The sequence below is a fragment of the Hipposideros armiger genome, unplaced genomic scaffold (assembly GCF_001890085.2).
Source record: "Hipposideros armiger isolate ML-2016 unplaced genomic scaffold, ASM189008v1 scaffold_291, whole genome shotgun sequence".
In the NCBI taxonomy this organism is placed as follows: Eukaryota; Metazoa; Chordata; class Mammalia; order Chiroptera; family Hipposideridae; genus Hipposideros; species Hipposideros armiger.
The window spans coordinates 2,107,577-2,132,778 of NW_017731641.1; the positions used below are offsets into that span (position 1 = coordinate 2,107,577).

At 50.0% G+C, this 25,202-nt stretch overlaps 1 long non-coding RNA gene across 1 annotated transcript in view; it reads right to left on the reverse strand.

Annotated features, from left to right (window-relative positions):
* The window catches only part of LOC109391397 (uncharacterized), a 205,340-nt gene that overhangs the window by 94,465 nt on the left and 85,673 nt on the right, over positions 1-25,202 (reverse strand). The window lies entirely within an intron of this gene.

The following is a 25,202-nucleotide window of genomic DNA, read 5'->3' on the forward strand; positions in this document are numbered from 1 at the left end:
GCTAATTGTAGCCCATGTGCTATGATTACAAAATGGAATTAAATGACATGCTGAATTAAAGAGTTATTCTTTCTAATAAATATTTTGCATAGGATGTATTTATAATGGCATTAATTATTTATGCTGCCATATAGAGAAAGCATAAATATAAAGGGAGATATCAGAGAGTTCCTGTAGGAGAAATAAAATGAAAATTTCCATCATAATGATGAATACCTGTGGTTTAATTCTGTGGCTGGGGCTGGGGGAGGTGAAGAGAGAGGGACATCTTGAGAACAAATCTGACAAGCGTTATCGAGGCTTTTGAGGGACGAATATATTAAAAATGAAAGTGAGTACAGAAAGTTTAAATATTTAATACCTGCATTAATTCTAATTCACACTTTCTTTATTTTTCAGATTAAAAATTTACGAGAATTTCCACCTCTTTCATGCTTCTCCTCCCATGAGGCACTTTACGGTCACTGTTCCAGGAACCACCTTTAGCAGCACCCAGGTTAAAGAGGGCCGGAGAACAGTACTGCATCCCCTCCTCCCCCCACCAACGGATGGCACCTGCCCCACATCAGGCATCTCCCCAACTCCCCTCCAGGAAGCTACTATTGTTGGGCTTCTGACGCCAGAATGACTGATGGGACCAAAGCCACTTCCTGGCCTCCTCAGCTCACCCCAGCACAGAATTCTCAGAGATGATGCAGCCACGTTGTGGGTTTAAAGTGCTTGCCCAACTCCAGACCTTGTGGGTACAGAAGAAATATCACCACTGAACTGATTTCTCCTTGAAACAAGAGATTCCTATCACACACAGCCCCAGGCCCCCTGACCTCCAAGAGCTTTTATTCTCAGGACTACCAAATCAGCTTTATGTGCTTCCAATAATGTTGCTGCAGCCAGAATTAATTTGCACGTAAGGAGGAAATAACTTCCTGAAGCTCACAGTTGGGAGAGCAACAGTAGGGCCTGCTTGTGCATCCACGCCAGCTCTTGGCTTCAGCCCCATCCCCAGCCCAACATCAAGCAGGAGAGAAAACTCCCCTTGTAACAATAACACAGTATACATCTGCGTTCCTTCAAAAAGCACTTTCCCATGCCACATCTGACCCCACAGTGCCATGAAGCGGTCACAGTGCTATGATCAGCCTTCATTTTATACACAGGAGACCCAGGTTCCCAAAGGTCAAGGGACAGGTCCAAGGTCTCCCTGTCCCAAATGAAAATTCTTCTCACTGTTACCACGTGGCCTCTCCAGCATACGGTTCCCAAATCCTGGGCACAGAAGGAAAAGGGAAAACTGGGCCAAGAGATGCCTCTTAAGCTTCTTCCCTGATTTCTGAGCCGCCAGTCTGCTCAGTGGGCTTACATTTTCAGAGGTGAGAGTAATACGGGGCAGAGTGACTGAGCACTGGTCACCTGGAGGGTCTGCCGGGTCCTTGCTGCTATTTCCCTTCTGAGACTCTCAGTGACCTTTGGGCCAGAGGCCCTCAGAAGAGCGTTGAGGCAAAGTTGTCTCAAAGTCCCAACATTTCTCAGACCCTCTGGACTATAACTAACAGACACTGATGTGGCCTTTCCTCCCTTCTCCCTCTCACAGCACTTCACCTCCTCCCCCCTCTCCCACCTACCACAAATTCCTGTACAGAACACCTTCATAAATAGTGCTGATTAGCATCTTGCTCTAATCAGCTTCTGCTCACAGACAATTCCCTGCCCCCAGCCCCGCTGCTCCTCTTGCATCTACTGATCCACCAAGTACCTATAAATCAGCAGAGAAAACACATGCGTGGGCGCACGCACGCATGCACGCACGCGCGCACAGGGTCTCCCTCCACCAGGAAGCTGAGCTTGGCCTGTGGTGGGGATCAGAACGCTGGGAGTTGTTCGGGGTTTTTTGTTGTGTTTACTCCCAGGTACCTGCTGGAGGAGGGCCAGCCATTTAAATCAGAGGAGCAGGGCTAGAAATCATCCCAGCTTAACCTCTGGAGAGCAGAACCCCTCTGAGCGGCTCCTTCTTCCTCTCTCTCCCATAATTCAAGCAGTCTCCTCCTGGAGGGCAAGGAAGAGAGGCCCCAGACAGGCAGAAGGCACGGCTGGATGAGCTGAGAGACAGCTCCTCTTGGGCCAGGCCTCCGGGACAAGCACATCCCAGGACGGGCGATAGGTCCGCATGGCGCAGGAGCACACTCACAGGCACGAGGAGGGGTGTTTGGTTAGCCAGTTGTGTCCGCTTTACCAGGAGGCCTCCCCACCCTTCCCAACTTCACTGGTTGTGAAGTTTTCAGAAGATGGAGGGGGATGGAGGTAGCAGAAAATGGTGTAATTAGCCAAATGAATACGCTGATGAAGGTCCATGCTGTGGCCAATGTAACAGACACAGTGACACAGTCACAGTGCTGACACCTGCAGGAATAAAACCCCTTTCTCCTAAGGGCTCCACACAGCCCCTCTCTCACCTACCTTAAAAATCAGGAGAGATGATGTTTGCAGAAGGCCTACTTCTGAGATCCTAGAGAGTGCGGGGCCCATTATAGGCATTCTTGTTTTTCTCATTTCCCTCTATTCGCTCCTCCTTTTCTTGTGCTAAATAAAATGATTTAAAACCTGGTCGAGGGCCGGCCGAGTGGTGCATTGGTTAAGAACTGGCTTGGGATGCCAGAGGGCCCCGGTTCAGATCCCACATATGAGGGCCAGTGACACTGCCCTCTACAGCTAAGATGCTGAACAACAGCTCAACCTGGAGCTGGGCTGCCGTGAGTCGCAGGCGATGGCATAGGCTGCTGCCCCTGCTGCAGTGGGTTGCCATGAGCTATCATATGTAGCCAGCAGCCAGCGTGAGCGGCCAGCAGCCACCCAGAAGCCGGCGACTGATCTGCCTCGCCTGGGAAGAGAGCAATGATGGTGCCAACTTGGGCCAGTGAAGCAACGTCCTCCACAACTAGACTGAAAAACAAAAGGACAGCAACTTGTCTGTTCCCCTTCCGCAATTCCCCAGCACTGTTCCCATCCCCCAATTCTCCAATAAAAATCTTTAAAAAAAAACCTGGTCGAGAGTAGGAAGAGAGCACTGAGGCCCCTCCTGACCCCCAGATCCTGTGTAGATTGGCTTTGCTGCTCTAAGGAAATGGGGTCAAGGACAGAAACTCAGTAAGAACTGTGGCTGCACACAGGATGAGAGGTACCTGATGGCAGGGTCTAGGGTCTGGGCACCCAGCAAAGAAGAAGCAAGGAGAAAATACTCTCCCTCCTTAGTGGGAGGAGATCTTGCCAAACTGCAAAGAGATCATCTTAATTCATAAACCCACTTTTATTTTTAAAAAAGCTGTTCTCAAAAGAACGAATACCCCCTTCCCACCTCCACACCCTCCCCTACCCCTCCGAAAGAGCAGGCCAGTCTCGCAGTCTACCACAAGCATTTTACTTGCTTGGAGAGAGTGAACGGTTCAAGGGTAAAGGCAATCAGGATTGGTAAATGCCATAAAAAAATAGTGAGACATATACCCACCTCAGAGGCATTCTCCTGGAAATGAGGTAAAATGGGAAAGCAAAGGATTGTGGGTCAGTGGACTAACCAGTGCTGTGACCAATGACAAGTCACTTAACTTGGCTGAGCCTCAGATTTCTCCCCAGATTAGAGAAATCTTACCTCATGGGGGGTTAATTCCCCTAAGCGGATGCTGACTGAGTTCCTCTTGCATGTTGGCCATGATCTCATGATCTCATTTAGCATATCGTTCAATGCTCATAAGAACCCTGTGAGAAGGGGATGCTTCCTCCTTCTGAGAGATGAGACTGTGCCGAGGGCTGCAGTAACCTGCCTATGGGCAGAGACCGGTCAGTTATGGAGCTGGGATGAGGCCAGGTGTTCTGCTCCACAGCCCACACACTGTCCTCCACACCACAGCTGTCTCCTGATGGACAGAGGAGGTCATGTACCCTAAAGGCCTTTGGAAGGTTTCAGGCCTGGAGAATGTGAGGTGTTATTTCTGAGAGGGTTGGACAGTAAGGTAGAGAGGGGTACTTTTCCTTTTGTAAGTGTCCCCATTCAAGGTCCTCTTTCTAGACACTTGCAGCCAGAATTTTCTCCTTCTCTTGTTCTAGAAGGATTGCCTCACTTTTTAAAGCAGTAAAACCACAGATGACCCATAAACCTTGGGGAAGGGCGCGGCAGTTGGGGGTGGGAGGTAGAGCTGTGTGGTCTTCACTCCCTCTATACTGGCTGCCTGAAGGTCTAGGGCAAGGCCTCTTCATCACCCAATACCAGTGTCTCCATCTGAAATTGAGGTAATCTGAGTGAAGCTGAACAGCCAGGCAAGAGGACGTGGTGGCGGAGGGCAGGGACCTATGTTGGAGCGCCTGCACTCAAGAGTGGGAACAAGAGGAGGCTGTCAAAGGGCCATCTGTGGTGCTGGGGACTAGCGTGGGCATCTCAGAGGTTGATGAGGACCTTGAACTTCTTGCAAAGGCTGAGGTTTGCCAGGGTGGGTCTGTTCCTAGGATTTGAGACGAGGGTGCCAAGGTCGTGTATGTTTAGGAAGTCCTAGGTTAAACTGGGTTATCTTTAGTGCTGGACTTCTTAAAATGTTTAAAATTGTGCTAAGCCCTGTAACTCTTCAAAAGCGGGTGCTCGGGTAGCCCTTCCCAGGCTTGCTTGGCCTTGGCTTTCTTTTCCCTCCATGGAGGTCGCTGTGCTGTAGAGCTCACTTTGGGAAGTGCTGATTTAGGGCAACTCTCCTGGTTCACAGACGGGGCCAGAGAGGGTGGAAATCCGTGCCGCTTCTAAAACTGGCCACCTTCCTGAACATCCTCATCCCTGAGGGCTGAGAACCACTGCACACCTGTGTCCAGGGACTCGGGAAATGTGTGGCTGCAGCTGAGGAACAGGAAGAAAGGACATCTGTCCCTCCTTTCAAGAGGTTGGGGCAATAAATGGGATGAGGGGAGGGGAAGGAAGAACTAGGCCTCTTGAGAGTGAGGAACCATCTAACAGAGTACAGGGGCAAGACAGCTGAACAGGTTACCCCAAGAACACTCTCTGCCTCCCCGGGTCTTAGCAGGGACCACCCAGGTCACTTCGCAGGACCCAAGTCTCAGCCCTAACACCCAACCCTGCAGTTGTTAGGCCTATAAGAGACACTATGCCTGGCCTCAGTTTTCCCACTTCCTCTCTGGAAATGAACTCCAGTGACGAAGTTGCCAGGACGCCAAGTCTACAGTAGCCTGAGCTGCATTCCAAGGGACCTGGTGAAGACACTCTGGCATCCTCCAAGGTTTCTGGAGCCAGACAGCAAGCTCATCCAGGGAGGGAGAGAGGTTGGGAAGTGGTGCCCTCTGCCAGGAATGGAGGCATGAAGACCCCCCACCCCCAGCTCAGGCAGTCTATTTTCCCCAGGCCTTAGTTCTTTCCCCAGAAAATGGATCAAGGTCCCTGGAACGCCTAGTCCGTATCGTCTCCTCTAATGTGTCTCCCTCTGACAGCGCCAGGGACCTGCTCAGGTTGAGAGAGCTTATTCCTAAGGGGCTTAAGAACGGTGATTTTCCCCACCCTCTAAAAATGAGGAGAGGACTAATTATAACCCTGTCTTCCCCTGTGGTTACTGGGGGTGGGGTGAATAGGATGTGGATGGTCCTGGAAGAGCAGGGTGGAAGGGTGCAGAGTGAAGTTCAGTAAAAGCCTTCCCCCACCCATTTACACATCATTCCAGGACTTTCTCCTCCCAGCTCTGCGCCCAGCCAAGGCAGCTGTTGTCCAGATCCAGACAAAGACCTGATACTCCTTCCAACCAGCAGTCTGGGCAGTCTGTGGACAGGCAGGGGTGGGGGGTGGGGAGGCCAAGAGATGGGGCAAGGGGGAGCCAGAACCGGAAGAGAGCCCGCACGGCTTGTCCTCTGGTCCACGCCCTTTGTGCTAAGACAAGGCTCGAGATAGCGTCTTTCTGTGGGGCCCAGTCTGGCCCTTGGGCAGTCTCCCCCTCCCACTTTGCTCCTCAGCCACATGCCCTTGGGCTGAGCTAAGTCCAGAACCCGGCTGAGTAGGGGAATTGTTCTGAGAAAGTGGCCCGTTGGCTGGTTGCTATGGAAACCGACATACCACAGTGCTGACCCCGGAGAGGTTTAGCACGCTCCCCCAGCAGGGATGCCAGCAGCTGGACTGCAGCTGTTACAAGCGTAAGTGGGGGCTGGAGCCTCCGCCAGCAGTCCCTGCTGTTTGCCCAAACTAGTCCGGCAGCAGCTCCCCTCCATTTGCTCCCACCTCCAATCCTTGTGCGGCCTCCCCCTTCTACAGCTAGGAAGGGAGCGGCTGAAATCTGTCCAGGGTAGGAGGGGGTTGGTGTGGGGGAGCAAAGCCTGACTCTAGATGGAGGAGCAAGGTGCATCCTTAAAAAGCATCTCCACATCCTCCTCACTGCATTTCTGGGGAGACTAAGGCCCAGTCACACGACCAGGTACGGCAGAGCTTTGCCTGTGGCCCTCCCTGCTGCAGTTGGGCCCTCCATATGGAGTCACCTACTTCATGCAGACAGGAAGCATTTAACCCAGCATCACTCCTGGACACCACCAAGGGGGCGGCGAGGGACATCACGGATTTAACCAAAAAAGCACCAAAGAATTGGTCACAGAAATAGAAAAAGGGCTACACAAAAAAGAAAAAGAAGGGTGGGTTAGGGAGTAGTGGGGGCTGGATGGGAGAGGGAGACAAGGAGGTGTGAGAGGCAGAGAAAGTTAGGAAAGGAGAGAAAGAGGAAAGGAGATGCCCCCTGAGCTAGGAGAGGCTAGGCCCCAGCGAGGTTCTCGGCCCCTCCCTTCCCAAACCAAGCCCGAGGCCTAGTGACGGTTGCATCAGGAAGGACAGGGAGGGGGACAGGCAAAGGTGGAGTGGGGATTAAAATCGGTTTGGGGAGGCATCTCCTGCCATCCCATAATGCCTTGAGCTCCCCAAGTGGCCTAAAGCAAACACACACCCCTGTCTCCCCTCTTTGTGTGAAGTGTCAAGACTCAGTCCGGGATCATCTGTGTTGGGCGCTAAACAAACACCTCCCAGCAGGAGAGGTGAGATGGCGCTCCCTGCCCCCTCAGCACAGTGGCCCTAGCAGCCAGCCATCCTTGTGGGGGCAGCCAGAACACATGCTTCCTTTCATGCCTCTGCACAGTCTGCCTCACGCAGGGTCTGTTCTGACCTTCATTCTCACCCCTGAAGGCTACTTGGGCCTGCTCCCACCAAAGGAGGTGCAGCCCACTCCCTCCTCCACTCCCCTTCCTCATGACTTAGAACGGGGTTCCAAGTTCAACCTACATCTTGTGAGCAGGTGACTGCCTTTTCTCCTCCAGAACTCGGCTCACTGCCCCTCATGAATTAACACCCTTTTTAATATTCTTCCCCTCCAGCTACCCTAAAATAGTTGGTTGCAGGCGCCTGAAGGGCTGTGCTGCATCCTCTCACCCTTTTGAGCTGTGGGAAGTCGTTCTCTTTATGAAGGCTTTGCTCCATGGACATGACTCTGGGAACATCTCGGAGAAGTGCCAACATCATGACACGCCATAATCGAAGACCTGGCTCTGCGATGGGCCAGCAGCTTGCTTTTGCTCTTCACAAAAACCTGATGTCTCAGGTGAGTGATTTCTATTGTGTTTGTAGATCCAACAAGAACACGTCAGAGCTGATGTCCTGCTCCGCTGGCCCATCTCTGTGCCCTCTGAGCAAGACCAGCTGGTCAGCTATGGGCACTTAGTCTTGACTTGGGGGTGGATCTGCACCAAGCACTATTGGTTTGGCCATAAGGGGGACATGTGGAAGAAGTCTGGGGCAAGCACCCCAGAACAGAAGACGTTTTCAGTCTTAACGGAAGACAAGACTGGCTTACCACGTGAAACAGAGACAAATCAGGTACTCGGCAGCAGAGTCCCCTATGTGCTGATGCAGTGGGAGTTGAGATGCCCACAGAAGAGTCCCTACCCATTTCCTCAGGTCAAGTGCAGGCAGGGGCTCACTTGGTGGGGGATGGGTCTTCAAGCAAACTGTGGTGGTGAGGGTGAAGCCACATCTGTGAAACCATCCCAGTGGTGGAACTCCAGCCAGAGCTCCCTCTATCTCTCCTCTTTAGAAAAGACAAATACATAAATATCCGACTCCTGGGTGCAGCAGCACCCCATCCTGACAACATGCATCTCTTTACCCTCTCACCAGCCTGTCCAAGATGACAAGTTCGTCACAACCCAGGGCCCAGGGTCAGAATCCCTTTGGGACTTGGTCACAAGCCACCTGAATAATGACCAGCATTTACAGTTTCCAAATCACTTTCTCATTTAAATCCCTATCACCTCCTGTGATGTGGGTGTTACAGATGAGGAGGGAGAGGCCCAGGGAAGTGAGATGCTGACCTGAGGTCATGCAGTTGGAAGCAGCAAAGCCAGAATTCAACCAAGGCCCGCCCCTTTCCTCTACCCCACAAGGCCTCTCTGTTACTTTTCTGCTTCTCACAGGTTCTAGCACACAGTAGTTGTTCTTTAAACATCTCTTGTACAGCAGGACAAAGTTGCTGTGAAGGCCAACACAAGACGTGTTCAGCTGTATCCATGTGTGTGGTGGGGGTGGTAGAGGATGCAGCCAAAGCCTACAGGAATAATCAGTTTGGGGGGGGGGCGGTCACCCCCAAGCGCTAAGCTGCCACTTTGAAGAGACAGTGGCAAAGGAAACTGAAGTTTTAAGTCGAAGTAACTTCCAAAACATCTTCAAAACTCCCAATCTATGTGAACAGCAAACATCTTTCTGACCGAAAAACCAAAAATTGGAGAGGGAGAGAGGGTGGGAGAACAGGTGGGTTGGGACAGTCATCAGAGAGCTGTGTGTGGTGAGCAGCAGCAGATGTCAGGGAGATGACATAGGAGGCCAGCCAGGCCCCCCGTCAGGCTCCCACAGCAGAATCCACAGCCAAGTGCATGTCAATTCTCCGAAGCAAAGAAAGGTGGGCCCTGCCCAGGGTCCTGAGAGGAAGAGAGGCCAAGGATGCCCTTTCAGCTGGAGCAAAGGGCACAGGGTCAGTAGGCCCTGCAGGAACAGGACAGAGGCCTGCCTGTGCGATGCCTGGAAACGTTGGTGCACTGGGCTAGGCGGGCCTGCACAACAGAGGCACTCAGGGTGCCCAATGGAAAGAGACTGAGCTCCTGATACACACGGAGTGACTTAGAACCAGAGCCACAAGCTGGTGGGTGGTGGTGGTGGTGGGGGGAGAGTTACTTTATTGGTTATTTATTAAAGAATTTCTAAAAATGTTGGCGCTGGTGGGGATTTTAGGGACCACTTTGTATGTGTCTTGGCTCAGTGCATAGAACATAGTAGGTGCCCCTCCCCCCACAAATGTCTATTGAATGAATGAGTGAAAGAGTAAGTGGAGAGGGAAGCAGAACTCTGAAACCTGCAACTGATACTCGTGATGACATGCTGAGACCCTGCGATATTGACAAACCTGAATCATCCAGGAGAAAATTGTGCTCTGCACACTGCGAACTGCCTCCAAGGGTCATGTTTGAGAACCAGTGCTGTGACTAGGGTAACTCCTGGTGAATTGGAACCTGATTTGATTCTGTTTGATCCACCTGCATAGAGTTCCTAGTAGGTGGCAGACACTGAGAAGTACTGTGCCTTCCATCCTGAGCAGGATGAATTAGGCTTCACAGCAGCGGCGGTGGCGGCATTCACAGCTTTGCTGCTGCTGAGGCTGCAGTAGGAACTCTGCAGGCCCAGGGCAGGAGACATGTTCCCTGCATCCTCTGGGGTCCCAAGCAACTTCTGGTGTGAGTTAAAGAGGACAAGATGACCCCCTCCTACCTAGCTCTCCTGCACCAGGGGAACCCTCCATCCCCTGGCAATCTGGGGAGCAGAGGGAGGGGCTGGAGGCTTCCACAGCACTTCTCTCTCCTGTCATCTCCTCGGCTCCCTCACTGGCTCTGTTTTTCAGACCTCTAGTAATAAAAACAAGCCAATAAAATGAACATGAAAATATATTCATTAGGATTTATAATGCTCATTAAAACTGCCTGTGTACGAAAGCATGACTTAGCTTCATATAAGTGGGAAAAAATGCAAATTATACAGCATGCAAAGAAGATATTTTCCTAATCGTCCAATCAAATGCCAGCCCAATTATCTGTGGCCAACCCAATGGGTTAAAATTATACTCTCTCTCCTTGGACACAGTGAGGCGCCTGAAAGTGTTTCATTTTAATAAAAATGAAATCTGGACCCTGCAGAAAACCAGCTTCACTAATGACGTGTTTACACAGAGAAAGACAATTTCTAGTTAATGGTGATTACTACCGAGAACAAATTAAACTTCCCAGAGTATATGGGTTAGAGATAATGGGAAAGGGAAAAAAAAGTTATGGTTTTAGTGTGTGCATGGCGGCATAGGGGGACGGGGTGACAGAGGAAGAGAGAAGCTGAGGAAACTCCAGGAGGAAGTTGAGATGGCAGAGGTGCTGGGGTGGGTGCAGTGGGGAGAGCTGGAGAGACTGGCTGCATTGGTTCTGCCGGGGTCCAGTGTGATCTGCCCGGGCAGTGGGCAACGGCAGCCGGCTCTGGGCTCTCAAAGGCGCAGGGCTGGCCACCTCCAGCAGGGGCAGGGCTTCATTCTCTCTGCAAGCTCAGGTTCTCGGGAATCTGCCCTTCTTTCCTTCTTGGGAAGGCAGGCAACTGATTCTTACCATTCCCCAGTCATTGGCAGGACATGGAAAGTGGTTCCTATTCACTCCACTGGCTTAGTGATGGCAGAGACCAAGGCAGGCCAGGGCATCAGAGCTCTCACACAAAGCCAAGGGGCAAGCAAGCTCGAGATGAGGAGATGGAGGAAGCAAAACGAACAGGAGAGAACATGAGAACATAATAATCATGATGATAATATAACGTCACCTATCCGCTACTAAGTCCTTACCATCTGGAGGCCACCGTTCTAAAACATTACCCATGTTTATCCTTACTGGTGGGGTAGTATTATTGTCTTTTCCCTCATTTTTAAAGCAAGTAACTGAGGCCAAGAGCTGTTACTCGGCTGCCCAATGTCACATGCCTAGTAAGAGAAGAAGCTGGGTTTCTAACCCAGATTTGTCTGATTCCAATGGCTATGCTCCTAACCATTAGGCAACACTGTCTTACCGGAATAAATACAGAGCCCCTTACTGTTATCCTGCAGGCTATGCGAACGAAGCCTCCAGCTAACTGCCCAGCCCCTGTGCACTCAACTTTCTCTCTACTCCTTTGGTCACTGGAGGCCATGATGACACTCTTTCAACAGCAAAATCTCAGGAACTACCCTTCTGCTCCTCTCTCCCCTCTCCCCGTCCTCTGACAGCCAGGTGAGCCAGGTGAGCAGGGCAGGGAGGAGGGAAGGGAGCCAGAATTTCTCCAGTGCAGAGTTTTAATGCATGTTCTTTTGTAAACAAGAACAATCATTTGTGAACAGGCCCAGATGCAAACAGTACCCAAATCAGGAATTCCAGCTCAGAGGCGCAGAATAATACAGCTTTGGGGAAGATTTAATAATAGTAAAATTAAAATTGTAACTGAAGCATAATGAAGGATGTGGTACAAACAGGCACGGCAAAGGAAAAAAAACCACCCTGCACAGATTAGCCCCTATGGAATAGTGATTGGTTGAGAGCAACAGTAAACAATGCACAGAAATGCAACTTAATTATCTCGCAATTCTTAACATTCTACCAAAGCCACACAGAAAGCTTTGATGTTGGCAGCAGCCAGGCAGCAGCAGCTCCTCCGTGTCCCCTGCTCCTGGAGGAAGATCATTACTAAGAACTGTGCAACCACTCCAGCAGCTGAGCCAGAGAAGAGCAGTGGGGTTGATCTGTGGAGACACGAGGAAGTAGACAATGACCTGGGAAGAAAGCATCTCTCGGGGGCTACCAAGTCAGGGGCTTGGTGGACAAAAAGTGAGCTCTGAGGATTGGGCACGAGGATCAGGACACTGGTAGGGGTGGTTCAGCTGACAACTGATCCCCAGAGCTAAGTGAGTAGGTCTCCTTGGGGAGCCCTGTCAGCCCCAGGGCTGGCTTAGAGAGCCCCAGGAACTTGCTGGGTGGAATCTGGCCTGCCTCCTCTTCTTTATTCAAACACACACACAGTGAGTACCGCCTGGTGCAGTTCCTGGGTTTGCCTCTGAGCTGCCCAGCCAGGGTTTGGGGCAGTGGGGAAACAGACCATAGGAAGGAAGACACTTGATTCTGAGTAGAATGACTCTTTTAAGAATGCTTCTGATAACATCTGAAGAGACGATTCAGTGGATGCCCACATCCAGAAATCCAGCCCCAAGACTCCACAGCCTGGCTTTCTCTCTTCTGAACTCGCCCCAGAATGTGCCACCTCGGCCACTCATCCATTTCCTTCCTTTCAGGGGCCCCCTTTATTCTTTGTGAATTGCTGTTCTTGGGAACAGGGGAGATCTTCATCATTTGGTTGGTTGGTTGGTTGGTTGGTTGATTGGTTGATTGCAATCCCACTTGCAGACAGGATGATGAGCAAGGTGGCCTCTGGTGGTCACAGGCATACACAAGGAACGTAAGAAGCCAGCATTGTGGACCATGAAGTCTCTCCACCATGTTTGCTCAGATCTTCACCTCCTTACCTCTGCTTGTCCAATCTCCTAGGAAGGCTCCTGACTTTGTTTAGCTGAGTCTTGAAGTAAATTCCAGACTGAGTCCAGTTGCTCCCTAATCATGAGACAGCCTGGAGGATCCCAGCCCCTTGGTGATGGGGGCCAGGGTGCTCATCCTGGGGCCACCTACTCAAGGGTTCACCTGATGACTGGAGGTAGGGTCACACAAGTCCACAGGAAGTCCACAGATTTCCTAGAGGGGCTAGAGTGAAGGAAGAGATGGCTTTCTTCCTCATGGAATGGGGTGGTGTTCTTACAGTCCCCAGCATTGCCACTGCCCTGGAATGACATATTTTCTGCGGTTCCTCAGGATTGGGGGCTTCACTCCTGTGTCCTGGGAATCAGCCCTGGAGTCTCCTTCATTTTCCTGGGCAGGCTAAGGCCACCATTTCACAGATTGGAAAACTAGGGCGAAGGGGCATCAGGGGAATTGTCCTGATCTTTCTGGATTTCTTTTACTCCTGATTCCAAATTGTACTGGAGGGAGGTCAGTGAGACCTCCAGGGGGATACTTGTGAAATGGAGGGGGTCTCTACTAGATGCATTACCTTCTTCTTTTTTTTTCATCTTTCAATGAGATTTTTATTGCTTTTAATTTTTTAATTTTTATTTTTTTTAAAGATTTTATTGGGGAATTGGGGGAGAAGAACAGCATTGGGGAATCAGGGAAGGGGAACAGACAAGTTGCTGTCCTTTTGTTCTTCAGTCTAGTTGTGGAGGACGTCGCTTCACTGGCCCATGTTGGTATTATCATTATGCTCTTCCTGGATGAGGCAGATCGCTCAATGGCCACAGGACGGCTGCTCATGGCAGCTCATGGCAGCTCACGTTGGCTGCCGGCTGCTCACACTGGCTGCCAGCCACTCACGGTAGCTCACAGCAGCCCACTAGATGCATTACCTTCTGCTGGGGGTTGGGGACTGAGCAGGGGAGAGAAGATCTTGGTATTGATACGTTTATTTGGGATGCTGAGCTGTAGAGACCAGTGCGTTAGAGCTGAGTAGAAGCTCACCCAAATCTGACCTCATTTGTCAGGAAATTTCTAAAAGTGAACAAAACCTGCCCCCAGCCCATACCCCTGCCTTCACCACCCCCAAACCCACCATCCAGTTAATCTCTAATATCAGCCTGTACATGTCTTACATCACCCTTATCTCATGCTGAAGGTATCTGGTTTAGACAGCATGGTTGACTGTCTAACCCCCATCTTTACAAAATATAAATTTCTAGAGGGTAAGGGCAAGCATTGGTTAAATGAAAGAATAAAAATGCCCAGGGCCCAGAGCCTCAGGCCTACTGTCCTTTCCATCCTCCCTTTGTCAATCTCACCTTGGGGGTGGCCTTGTCTCATTGAAAGCACTTGGTGTCAAGATATGAGCGAGGCTAGAGCTGGGGCCAGTGGAGGCTGGGTGGGATAAAGGCACGTGCTCCTAGAGTCTGAAAAATCGAATGGAAACACTCATCGGGTACTCACTACGTAAGTACCAGGCACGGCTCTGAGCCCTTGGCATGTACTAGCTCGTTTCATCTTCACAAGGTGGGTTTTTGATCCTGCCAAGACTGCTAACTGGTCACTTCCTCTCCTGGGCCTTACTTCTCTCATCTCTAAAATGGAAAAGGCTAGGCACTAACCTGTAAAACCTGCTTGGCTGTAAGTTCTGAAAGGACAGGGACTGTGTACTCACTGTTTATATCCTCACTATCTAGCATAATGCCTGGCACATGGTAGGTCCTCAATAAATGTTTAGTAAATGAACCAAGTTCTGTTCTGTCCAGCTCTGTTCCAGGATCCTAAGGCTTTTTGCCTTAAATTTGCCATCATTCCGCAGCACACAGGTCAGTTTCCCATCTCCCTTGGGCTCAGGAGGCCTTGTCTGTTGTTTCCAGGAGCCCCAGAGGCCCTCAGATTTAGAATTCACCTAGATCCTTGTCCTCAGTGTTATGCAGAGTGAGGTGGGGGGATGGGGAGGCGACATCTGACTCAGCTCTAGAGCTGGAGGAAGAGAGGGTTGGCCAGAGCAGGAAGAGGGTTCTGTGTTACCCAACTTGGATGAGGCAGCATCACAAGCTAGTCATGACCCCATGCACTGCCACAGGGCACACATGCTCAAACCAGCCTGGGACCCAGGCAGGGCAGAGTTGATGGTTCTCTTCATCTCACAGATGTAGAAAAGTGAGGCTTGGAAAGGTTAAGCCACTTGCCCAAAGTCACTCAGCTGTGTAGTGACCAGGACCCCTGGCTCTCAGAGGTACTGCTGCCTTGCCCCCATTTTCTCCCCTCGCTGCCCTCAGGCTGTGACGGGAACCCTGATTCTGCTGGCTGAGGAGGACACTGCTCCAGGCGTGGCCCCCACCCTTCGTGAAGGCAGAAACTCTCCATACCCATGACAGCCTTGGACGAATGGCAATCAGAAGGAGACTGGGCAGATGGAAAACTGTTGGTGACTTTTTGCACCTGAATATTGAAAGTCACATTTTAGCCTGTGTAAAAAGCTGCCTGGGAATTGCCCTGGCGCTAAATCTCCGCGGAAGATGTCGGATGCGCACACCTCTTCACTTCAGTTGTCTTAACAGCACAAGTGGCTGCGTTCTCTGCTTGTTTGTTTCCTTGTGTGCTCTCTTCAGTCCCTGGGAGCCTGAGGAAGCCTGGCGTTACATAAGCACCTCATCAGAATAAACATCCAGCTCCGTGCTGCTGCCTTTAGTCCCGTCCCCCCCTCCCGCCCTGGAGGAGCGCTTACCGCAACCCCACACTTTCTAGAGCGCACAGGGAGATTTCTGTTCCTGACAGCTGCCCCCTCATTACAGGCAGTCGCCCTGGGGAGCTGAGCCCAATCTGCAGCTTGTCTGGGCAGCTTGCGCCTCCTGTAATGGACAGGGGGTAGGGGGTCTCCTTTACTCTGACCTCCAGGGACCCCCCCCCAGCATCCTGGCATCCCTAATAGCGTGTATTTATTCATAGAAAACCCACGATGTGTGCCAAGCTCTGTGCTGGGCACCAAGGATATAAAGAAGAGTAAGCCCAGATCCCTTCCTGGGAAAACCCAGAGTGGAGCTGAGGTGACAGGCGAGCAAAGAAATAATGACAAAGCAGTACCTATAATTGAGAAATATAGGTATTCTGGGAACCAGGTGCTCTGTCTAGGCATCAGCCGCATTCACACAGGGTATTGAAGGACATGGAAGGAAGGAAGGAAGGAAGGAAGGAAGGAAGGAAGGAAGGAAGGAAGGAAGGAAGGAAGGGAGGGAGGGAGGGAGATGTATAAACTGAAAAAACTAATACATGACAGGAAGCGTGAAGAACAGTATGGAAAACAGCAAGTGGAGGAATTGGCCACTTCTCAGGCAGTCAGCTGCTCCCAGACTGGCTCTGGTCTGGCCGGACTCCCTCCTTGCTTGACTCTGAGAGGGAAACTGCAGGCTGGGGAGCCCTGGTAGCCTGCTTACTTAATCTCTTTGGTTATTCTCAGAGAACCCCATTCTCTGCGCTTTAGAATAGAGCCAATAATAATATCTACATGCTAGGATTATTGTGAGTATTAAGTGAGATACTACATGCAAGTGTAGGGTGCCTGGGACACAGGAGGCTGGAGAAATGTAGAAATCATTATTATTGCTTTTATTACTCTTACCACCACTGTTGCTAGCAAGCTTCCAAGAACCCTAAAAAAATGCCTCAGAAGCATAAAAACACTTCTGGATATATTTGATTCACTACATGGTGTAAGCTTAAATTCTTTGCTTCCAACCTAAACATATCAGGAAGGGCCTTCCTACTCTTTCTTGACAATGAACTAAAAAACCCTTTAGAAGAGGCAGCCCTTTGTCATGGGAGCTGCTTGGGCAATACTCGATATAGGTTATTATGTTTCCTGGGTCAGAAGTCAGAGCCAACAGGTGACCTGCTCAGCTCAGAGCTCGGCGCGTACAGGTGTGTTGAAGGTGCTCTATCGATGCAACTGCATCTGACCCCTAACAAGGCAGAAATGCTGAGATGTTCTCAATGAAAATTACAGCAGCCAGAGAGTGAGAGAAAGAAACAGGACAGTTAGCCTGTTAATCGCTGTGGATCAGCTGTGACAAAAGGCTGCTCGCATTCTTGTGTATCTGTTGGAACTTTGGATTAATTTCCAGGTGGCTATTTCCGCAGAGTATCCTAGCCAGGCACCATCCAACTCCAGGAGCCTCTGCTTGTTTACACGTGGGCTTTCCGGACTGCTGCCCACAGCCAATCCATAGGAGCGGACATTTCTTTTTGCAGACTCTGCCCCTATCCTAGAGCTAACCCCGCATCACTTTCTCCCACCCCTTTGCCTATAGCTGATGTGAATTCTTTCAGATGGCTTACATCTTTCTTCCCCTTTCACTGTACTTGATGTATTAAAATGCTGGCAAACTCTGACACGATGGCCATGTTTTCTTTCCTACCTAGCTAGGCTGCTGGTGGTTTAGACTCCATGCCCTAAGACCGTCTTCCTTTCTTTTTGCTAGCAATGGCCTAATAAACCCTTTCTTTTAAAAAGACTTTCAGCCATGGAAGTTAAAATTTTTTTAACACCCCTTAAAGGAGTGAGCTGATGCCTGCACAACAACGCACACGCCCTGCTGGTGAAGGTCCTGGGTGTCTGTCGCTGTCCTTGGGGAGCCACGTGGACCTCTCATGGAGTACAATGCCTTGTCGTGGTTTTCAGGATCCCACCCTACACATTCACCCAATGTGCAAGCCAGAAAAGCAGACCTCATCCCCGATGCCTCCTCTCCCTCCCCACCACCCCCATTCCAAACCTGCCATTTCGCCACCTGTAACACCTCGAAAATTTACAAGTGTTCTTCTCTGCTGCCACTTCCTTCCAGCAGGCAGCATCTCTTGCAACAGCTTCCTAAAGGCCTCCTTGCCTTTTTTTTTTTTTGCCTCCCTCCATCCATTTTATGTACTGAAGCAGGAGCAGTTTCCAAAAACACAGATCTGGCCAAATCAATCCCCTGTTTAGAACTCATCTATGTCCCATCCACCCCTCAGTAGCCCAATATTCAAGACCATCCATGATCTCCAGCTCCACCTCTCACCACACGATGCTCCCATCAGAAGAAAAATCTTGCGTTTTACCTCTCCCATCAAGCCCTCTCTAGCTACTTAAGTTCCCTCTGCCTGGAATACTTCCAACCCCTCCCTGGTCACTTGGCTAACTCCTCATCCTTCAGGTATCAACCCAGACCACCCCCCCCCGCCCACTAGGAGCCTTCCTTGACCCCACACAGTCTATTAGGTACCCTCCTAGGTGCTCTCAGAGTGGTCCACCCTTGCCTGAGGACAGCCCTTAACATCTTGTACTAGAAGTACGTGCTTTCCTGTCATTTGTCTCTATTTTCTTGCTGTTCTCTAAGCTCCAAATGGGCATATTCCCTTTCTGAATAATGCCTGAACATAGCGGGCAATAAACATTTGCTCAATGAACAAATGAATGAATAAACAATGAATGAATGAATGAGTTAGGATCTAAAAACTGAAAAAAAGAACACAGAACAGGAGATCATCACCACAGTGGAAGCTGAGCACATCATGTGGATGGCAGAGACACAGGATGGCGGCATGAAGAGGTCGGGGGTGATCCAGCAAGCGGGGAACAAGAGAGGAAAGGAGGGGACCTGGCATAAAGGCCAGGAGGACATCTGAATAAACTGGCCCTTCCCATCCTGCTCCAGAGCCCTGCAACCCATCTGCAAAAACCTCAGCTACCTGAGAACAGAGGTTCATCAATAAGGAGACTTATACTATTTCATAAACTTTCTTTAAATTAAAATCAGGCAACACACACACTTCCACATATACCCCACAGACATCTTCGTTGCTGAAAAGTTGCTCCCTATAAAATAAAAGAAGCTGTTTAAATGTCTTCCTTCCAAGCTAGCCCCACAGAGCTGGAGCTGAGAATACATTAGCCTTTAATGAAGTGAGACTCTCATCTTCCAGGAGACACCTCATTTAGCGCAATTGTTTCAGAGCCATTACAGAAAGACAATTACAAGGAAGCGGGGAGAGTAATTGGAAATGCTGGCAGGAGTTGGGCGAAATGATAATAAATAAAAATATTCAACCTAATAAGCTTCCAGGAGGGGGTGGGATGAAGAAAATCAACATAATTAGAACTGAACCTTAGCAAGGAAAAACAGACAGCAGGGTGGCAAGTGCTCAACTTGTACAGGAAGAAAGAAGAAGTCACATGCAGGGATGATGATTCCAGGGCTCCAGGCTGCTGGCCCCTCCGGAAGCTGCTGGAAGGTGGGGAGGAGGGGCATCCACAGCCCAAAGCCTGTTGGGGGCTCCGTGTTAGCTATTCCTGGCCATAGAAACCTGGGTGTGTGAAACATAAGGCCCAGCCTGGTGCAGCGGGGGTTCCTCCACATGCTGAGAAGAGGCCAAGGGCGGTCAGGGCGGAGCAGGGCCCAGGCCCCCGATTGGGCTGCCGCCCATCTTTAGTTCTGCAGCCCATCTTTAGTTCTGCAGCCATGGGCAAGAAGCCTGAGCTTTCCAGGCTGTGCTTTTCTCATCTTCAGATGCAGGAGGTGAGCTGTAAGATCTGTATGCATTCTATCTGTCTTCTGTGAAGGCTGTCTCCCTCTCATGTTCACGCCTTATCTGATAGGCCCCCTCTTTGGTGCTGAAATTTCAATGTGGGGCCAACAAGTTAAGCTGAGAGACTCAGCCTAAGCACCATTTATATCAAAATCATTCCTGATCCCATTCTGCTTCCCCCAGGGAGTACTGACCAGGCGCTGCTCACTCTGGGCCTGGCTATGTCCACGCGTGTCTAGCACAGCTCCTAGAACACATTTGTATTTGTTGATAGGTCTGCCCCCCCTAAAAGGCTATGAGTTCTAACCGGAGCATTTGCAGAGGAAATGGTATGAGGCCTGGGATTTGTTTCAAATAACCCTACTGAAGAAGGGAGTGCTGATTTACATTATGAAGGTTGCTTATTTGGTTGTTTTTTGTTTGGTTGTTTTTGAAAAAAAAAAGGAATGTAAGTAACTTGAGGTTGGGGACCTCAGATTCGTCATCCAGTATGTAGCTCAGTACTTGGTACACAGCAGGCACATACTTTATTTATTTATTTTGCATAATCTGTCTCTAGTAAATGCATTGTATACTATCTGGGAGTAGACAGTTGAGGATTAAGTCAAAGTCAAATGTAAAAACTTTAAAAGATTCTCAGATAGTCTCAATCAATTCAAATAAATATAATTCCAGCCACACTTAATTTATTGATTGCCTACAGTGTGGTGGGCACTCACAGAGGAACAGGATCCCCAAGTTCTTTTCCCTAAGGAATTTGCTAGCCAGCTAGATTCGGGTTGTAAAACTTTGGGCATGAGGTGAGGCCACGCTACGGGGTGGGACACTTGTACAGAGACACTAGCAAATATGTACAAAATCACCTCCTGGACAGTGGGCTGTGGCCTAAGCCCATGGTCCTCAGATGAGTTCACAACCATATCAGTAAAAAACTTTAATGCACCCTCAATGTATACCATGGGTGCCAAAAAAAGGTACACAATTAAAGAGATGTTATCTTTGTATTACTTTTCAAAGTTGAATTGAATTACGGTAGCAATGTTTAGTATGAGGTTCGCTCAAAAGATGGCGTTAATCAAATGAATGCCAGCATCATTCATTGTATTACAATTTTAATACAGTTTTTTCCTTTCTTAAGATGTTGTATATATTTTTTGGCACCCTCTGTACATATAAAACATGCATGTGTGTATATATTAGAAATACTAATCTACCAATATATGATGTGTCTTATGGCACATATTCAACAATAAAAATCTAAATGGGATGAGATAAAAATACAAATAAATAAAGTTGTAATATTTTCTTCTCTTATTCCAATGGCCCATCTTGCTTACTTTGTTTTGGAGACTTGGCGTGTAGAGTATCAGTGTCCTGGGACTTGACAGACCTGCCATACAGAAGTAATTCCAGTCTGCTCAGTATACCAAGCAGAACTTAACACCTGTTTTTCTTTTGCTGGCCATGGCATCCAGTTTCCAGTAACTGGTGACAAATGTGCCTCCAGGTCGATTAGAACCCTGGGGCAGGAAAGCCAAATCAGAGGCTGGGAGAAGCACCCAGACACCTCCCGCTGAGAGAAACTAGTAGTCCTACGTATTTGTTCATTTGGCAAATACATATTATAAATTCGGAATGTGCCAGGTGCCATGCGAGGTGGAGTGAGGGTGACAGAAGCACGAGCCATGGACCCTGTCCTGACCCAGCTTCATGGAAAAGGACAGATGCAGATATGCTTGAGATGCAGTTGGACACCGATCAGTGTCAAAGAGTCAGACCAGGTGCTCTGGGAACTGCTTTCTGCAGAGGGATCTAAGACTTGTGGAAGAGGTGGCCTGGGACTACGGAGGATGGGCAGGGTTTGGCTGTGCAGAGGGGAGAGAAAGGCTTTCCAGGAAAAGAAAGTGTCTGTGGCAAAGGCACAGGGGCAGTAAATTAAGATGGTCATTCTTCTCTGCCTGTCCTCAGCTCCATCTGGAGATCCCATCCTGAGGCCAGTGGGAGGGAGAGAATACTTACTAGAATTGCAAATAAAAGAGACAGGGACATGCTCTCGGACGGAACACCCTGGAAACTAGAGAGTGAGTCCTGCTACCATGATCGCCTCCCTTCAAACATGCCAGTGGTTTGTCCAACAAAACAAGCATCGATTGAGTGCCAAAGGCTAACGGGAGAGGAAGGCATTCTAGTAACGGGCCTTCTCTTCTGGTAGGGATGACCTGAGCATGATCTGCCTCCAGGAGAGGCAGAGCAGGTGACCCCTAGAGCCCATGCTGGTTCTAGGATGCTACACTCTGGACTCTTTACCTTCAAGAGTGAGGCATCGCTAGTAAAGACATCATTAAAATACAGCGTGATAAACAGTCACAGAAAGATGACCAAATGTGCGCCAGGAGCTTAAGGAAGATAAACTCTAGCTGAGATGTGGCCACAGACTGCTCATCGCCCAGAAACTGAGCTCTAACCAGGTAAACAAGTAGGGTAGAGGGCATTCTAAGCAAGAGTACCTCACATGTAGAAGCAGAGAGGCACAAAAGGGTACAGAAACCCAAAATCCTGCTGGTAAAAGCAGATGGTGCTGGGATCCAGCAAATCCGAAGAAAGCAGGAAACATCGGGTCCCCAGGAGGAGACAAAAAGCCTGAGAGGCTCGCTCTCAGGCTCACCCTGCTGTTCCTCGAGCTGGGTACTGCACACAGTGGGTGCTTAATAAATGTATCAATTGTAGATTGTCATTTCGAGGAATAGCTGGGATAAGCAATTCATTCTTACAAAGCCCCAGGCAGGGCCACATGCTGAGATGCAGTTATTAAAGTCTTTTGATGAGAGAGGGAGGGAAGAGAAGAGGGAGGAGGAAGAGATGAGATGGAGGGGGCTGCCCATCATCACGTCAACAGGGCTCCCGCCTCTTGATATCCAGGAGGTGGCACAGGGTCTAAAATGGGAAAGTAGACAAGAACCGTGGAAAAGACAGGAAAACTCGCAATAACGTTCTGAGTCCCAAAGCAGGGTTAAGCATGCCTATTATTTCCTTTAATTTTTCCAATAACCCTATAAGATGAGACTGTTACTGCTCTTTAATCATGGGGAAACTGAGGCTAAGACATGGTCCTACCTCATTAGGTAGGGGAGAATGCGGGAGAGCAGGAGCTCAAATCCATTGCACTCTTGTCTTCCAGATGCTTCCACAGGGCAGATGGGGAGGGGGAAGGCAGAGATGAACACCAGCAGATGGTACACAACCCCAGATCCTGGGTCCCCTCCCATCTCTCCAGGTACTGACACACCTTGGACATCCCTGGGTAAAGCCCCAGGACCAGCCCAAGGCCCAGGCAGGAGACAGCCAGCAGCCCTCTGGACCTGGCAGGTTCCCTGTTAAGGGCATCTCGGAAGGACCCTTAGTAGGCCAGTTCACAGCAGCCTTTCATCTCCTCCTCACCCTGGCTCCTTGTTCTCAATTGACATTTTGCATCTAGAAGGCCAGCACCCACCCCACAAAACTCCCGGGCCCTCCCTAGGCCCTGACATCGCTTCTCTCCCAGGAGATGGGAGCCCTGGGTCCCAGTCCAAAGTCTACCACCAAACCCTTGGTGGCCCCAGGCAAGTTAGTGCCTCCTTTGAGCCTCAGTTTCCCCACTCAGTGCTGAGGAATTCAGTGATCTCTAAGGCCCTTGAGCATCCCGTGAGCCTCTTCCTCACTCCCAGGACTTCTCCTTTGCCTCCCTGCCCCACCCCATCCCACAAAAGCCAGGGGAATCCTTTCCCTCAGGCAAGTCACCTGCAGGCTGAGCAATCCATCCTAAGGCCCTGGCTCTACCATCCCCAGGCTCTACTATCTTGATGGGAGCTGCAAGCCTGAAGCAGGTAGGTGTGGACCAGGGCCTCTGTACAGCCCGGCCAGGGTGTGCTGACCACGAGCTTCAGGGAGGTGGCAAGGTCCCTCATTGAATACCAGTCCCATCCCGACTGCTTCATTTGAGAGAGATATCCTAGTGCAGTGGGAAGCACATCATTTTTTATGGTCATGAGGACCTGAGTTCAAATCCTGCTGCTCCTCTTTCTACTGTGTTTCCCCGAAAATAAGACCTAACCGGAAAATAAGCCCTAGCCTGATTTTTTTCAGGATGCTTGTAATATAAACCCTACCCCAAACATAAGCCCCAGTTAAGATCATCAGCCAGACATGACTGTTTGAATAAATGTAGATTTTTGTACATGAATAAATGAATACATGTAGATTGTTGGAGTGAAAATTAATATAAGACCCAGTCTTATTTTCGAGGAAACACGGTAGCTGTGAAACCATAAGTGCATTGCTTAACCTTTCCGATGGAGCCGGGCTCACTGATTTGTGCTATTAGAGGACCTGTCTCAGAGGGTTGGTGGGAGGTTACTGCAGATAATGCATGAGAAGCACTGAGCGCAGTGGCTGCCACACAGCAGAAGCTGCCTCTCTTCTTCAGTCCCTCCTAGAGTAGAACAGTAGGACTCCCAGAGAGCACTTGACAGCCGTGGGAATCACGTGGTATGAGGAAGAACGCTGCCACCCATGCCCAGCCAGTCACCAAGGCTGAGCAGTTTCGTGATGAAAAAAAACCCACCTTCCAGCAGCAAAGGACTCCCCCAGGGAGAGACCCAGGTGAGTCACTTGAATGTGATACACTCTTTTTTTTTTTTTAATTGGGTCTAAAGTTATAAAACAACAGCAATGAACAGCTCCTGCCTCTGCAGGGACTGGGGCCCAGGTGGGAATCAGAGGTATTAATTAAACTCACCCAACCTCTTCGACAAGACCTGGACCAGGAGGCCCCGAGCCCGGACACTGTCCCTCTCGTGGTCTCCTGCACCAGACAGTGGCTCCGTCACAAGTCCCAGCCTGGAGAGGGATTCACCTTTCGGACCAACTTCGCAGGCATTCTCAGACTCCCACCCCCAGACACCCACCCCCACCTAGCCTAATTCAATCCTAAGTATTCCTAAGGTGCCTTCCAATTTCCCGCTGTAATAAATGGCACAGAATGCAAATGGAGGTGGATGTGGGACACAGATGTTTGCACTAATTTAATTGAGGGAACACCTTGGATTAAACACTTTGCAAAACACTCACAAACAGGTTCAGTGCATTCGGTAATGAAAAGCCTTCCAGCCCCTGGCACTCTGCTGCGGCTGCCTGGGGCTCCAGGAGAGTTGCAGGGAGTGGGAGGGCTAGGGGGAGGCCCAGAGCTGGGCGGGGACAAGATGCCTGCAAACACAGGGAGAAGGCAAGGGAGTGGGTTCCTGGGAGGGCTTCCAGCAGATTATCCACCAGCTGGGGCAGGCTCCAAGAGACAGAATCTGGAAGGGCTGGGATAGAAGTAGGCAGCACCTGCCTCCCCAGGTGGGTAACTGCTCCCCTGTAGGGGTCAGCAACAGGCAGGTGCTTCCCTGTCCTTAGGATTCAGCTCCAACCTGGAGGCCTCACTGCCCATCTGGTTGATGTCCAGTTGCCCACCTATATGGGACTGGAGTCCCCAAGCCTGATGACCCCAAGGAAGATGAACCTGATTTCAGCCTATCAGACTTTCTGGGCATGAGGGAAGGTGAGAAACAACTCTCAGGTTTTTTGTTTGTTTGTTTGTTTGTTTGTTTTTTGCACGACAGTGCTAATTTCTCTAAAGTTTTTTCTTCCTTCCTTTCCAGCTTAGGGTGCCTTAAAACTTCAAATCCTGGGCATCTACCAAGCCCCAACTTTTCCCTTCCCCTTCCTTCCCCCATCCATCCACTCAGCCTCAGTACCTGCCCTGGAGGTGTATAGTGTGGCAAGAGAGGCAGACATTAATAGTCCCAGGGGCACTGTGCTAAACGCCCTTAGGGAGGCATACATGGTGGCCTGGATGGGGACAGTGCAACAACTTGACATGAGAGGGTCAAAAGACCATTGGAGAAAAGGGGGAAAGCATTCCTGGCAGAGGAAACAGCATATGCTGAGATAAT